This window comes from Gekko japonicus, unplaced genomic scaffold, assembly GCF_001447785.1.
Source record: "Gekko japonicus isolate JY-2015 unplaced genomic scaffold, Gekko_japonicus_V1.1 scaffold2283, whole genome shotgun sequence".
In the NCBI taxonomy this organism is placed as follows: Eukaryota; Metazoa; Chordata; class Lepidosauria; order Squamata; family Gekkonidae; genus Gekko; species Gekko japonicus.
In genome coordinates this window covers 197,346-200,421 of record NW_015175432.1, presented here as the reverse complement: position 1 = coordinate 200,421, position 3,076 = coordinate 197,346, and positions in this window count along the sequence as shown.

Below are 3,076 nucleotides of genomic sequence, written 5' to 3'. Positions count from 1 at the left end.
GCTATTGAATGGATCCTTTCCTGGTCAGAGAACAGCTTGATTTTTTAAAATATATTTTTATTTGTTTTTAAACAATCATTTACAACAATAAACATCACAAGCATTGAACAAGCAATAGCAAGCAACAACAAGAGGATCAAGTTGGATTATAAACTAATCATTTAACAGTAGAAACCATTCTGACACTCTCGAACCTTCATCAACCAATAAATAAGGGTAAGGAATGCTGGTAACTGCACTGCCTTTGTCAATTAGGAGAACATGAGGACTAGATTAGAGCTAGATCTCAGATATAGAAGAATTCTGTGTGCGTTTCATTGTACGTAAAAAAGAGAACTAGAGTAGCTAGAAGAAAAGCCAAGAAGAGTAAGCTATATTAGTAGGAAGAAGTTCTGCCTCTGTCATATACTGCAGCCACGGAAACTACGTGCGGACAAATTTTGAATAGGTCATGGTCAGTGTTCCCTCTAAGCTGAGTTAGTGTGAGCTAGCTCACAGTTTGATAGCCTCCAGCTCACATATTTTTGTCTTTGCTCAGGAAGGACGGCTCCAGAGCAAACTAATTTATGCAGCAGCCACATCACTGGCTCACAACTTTCATGCCAGCAGCTCACAAAGCAGGATTTTTGCTCACAAGACTCCACAGTTTAGAGGGAACATTGGTCATGGTAATACTAGATCGTTGTCTTTGAAGTGAATCAGAGATTTTACACATAATAAACTGGTCCCAGACTTTGTTTCTCCAGCTTGATTTGAGAATGTCTAATGCATTTGTATTTCCAGTCATTTTTATTTTTATTTATGACGCGTTTCAGTTTGGGTGACCGGGTCTGCACTGAGATCCTGACTCGTCTCTCCACCTGGCATTGTTAGTAAGCGCTTCCATTCCTCTGACCTTCACATATTCTAAATCTCCCCTCACCAGGGGTTGCTCAATTATTCATAAACATTGGGCTCTTTTCTTCGTTATGTTTACAGTGTTGAGTCGCTTCCAAACCCTATCATTAGTATTGTGCGCAGTGTCACATGACGTCACACACCGGGTTCCTCTGACCTTGCATCAGGGAAGGATGGTTTTGTGCAATAATCCAAAGCACTTGCTGCACACGTCTGTCTGGATTATTTTTCTCATTTTAGAATTTTAACTCTCCTCGATCTGAGCATTCGGAGGGGTTAGATAAAACAACTAGTTCATATCCCTAGCGGATGGGGGAGAAACTGGTCCAGAGTTGAAGTATTTTAGGGTAGGAGCAGGGGTCATTTCCTGCAGGAGCGCACAGGAGCGGAGCTCCGGCAGTAAGGAGCCCAGGGGGCGGGCACATGCAACAAGCCCTGCCCCCTGCTCCCAGCAGCCCTTGGGCCACGAGGAGCAAGAAGCAGCCAGGTAAGTTGCAGAGCCCCCCCCCTGGCCCACCTTCAGGTACAACCTCTGTGAGGACAGATCTGCACATCCCACCCCCCATAGCTAGCAATCCAAAACAGTCCAGTGGCACCTTTAAGACCAAGTTTTATCTAGGTACAAGCTCTCCCTCCTCTGCGAGGACAGATCTGCACGTCCCTCCCCCCTCCCAATAGCTAGAAATCCAAAACAGTCCAGTGGAGCCTGAGCGGTGGGTGTTGCCTTCTGACACACTTCCAGTGATGTCAGGGGGTGTGGCATATGCAAATCAATTATGCTAATGAGTTATGCTAATGAGTTCCTGCACCTCTTTTTCTACAAAATTACCCCTGGGTAGGAGCACATGTTTCACTGCTTTTTTGCAGAAAAGACAGCCAGTGTGGTGTAGTGGTTGAAGTGTTCTCTGTTTTTTCCTCTCAGCAACCCTGTGAAGTATGCTATGCTGACAGTATGTGCTTGGGCCAAGGTCACCCAGCAAAGGATGCAAACCTCGGTCTCCCAGATCCTAGTCCAACACTCTTACCCAGGGGTCCCCAAACTTTTTGAGCCCGATGGTGCCTTTGGATTTCTGACACAGCATGGCGGGCATAGCCACAAAATGGCTGCCGCGGAAGCCACAAAAAGGCTGCTGTAGCTTATCTTCAGTCACACAGCAAAGATCCTTGTGTTATGGTTGGGGCTGTTGCCAAAGCAACATTTTTTAAAAAATCAGCACAGCCGATCAAATCTCCAGTGACCAATCAGAAGCCTTGCTGGGCACATGCCCCACTTGGCCCCACCCACTTTCTAAAAACACTTGGTGGGGACCAGGGAAGGTGTTAGTGGGTGCATTGGTGCCCATGGGGACCCATGCGCTAACCACTGAACTGTTCCATTTCTCCAAGGAACTCGGGTTGGTGTTTCACGACAAGGGGTCATGGGGAACCTAAGGGTGGCGGGTGTTTACTGGAGGAACTTGTTCATTATGAGTTGATACCAACTTCTCAACTTAAAAATAATGAATAATGTTTCTTAATCAAGGGAGATCATGTCCGGTCATAGACCTAAAGTAAGCTCAGAAAGTTTGGCTTAGCAAGAAGGTTATTTGAGTTTCTGTTGATTATGAAGAAATCATTTATCCATTAATTTCTTAGAATCCCCACTGGACAAGGATGGCTGTCCTACAGCTTCTGGGTTGCTGAGCTGATGCCACGTTTCCTGGTTGTCCAGAGTGCTCTAAAAGGACCCTGTCTCCTCTTTATCTCAAATCATGTTGCTGGGCAAATAAATCCAACCAACCATCAAGGGCTTCACTAGTAATAAGCAAAGTAGTAGGCTCACAGCCAGTGTGTCATTGACACTCCTTTCGCAACCCTGCACAGCTTTCAGTCAGGCCCGTAGCCAGGATTTTTTTTTCTGGGAGGGGCTCCGGGGGGCGCTCATAAATTAAACTTAACCCCCTACCTTACCTGGACCTGTGCCGATCCTCCTCTCCGTGGACTGGGGGACTTCTGGGTCACTTTGGACGAGTTTTGGTCAGGCATTCCTACCTACCCCTTCCCAAGGCACGCCTCTGCACGAGTTTACCATCCTGCCGGTGGGAACTCCAGGGCTTGAGGTGGGCGATCCCGCAGGCCAGCCCTGGTAGAGTTCAGCAAGAGCAGCTCCCGCCAATGCATGTGACTCCGCCCTGTCCTG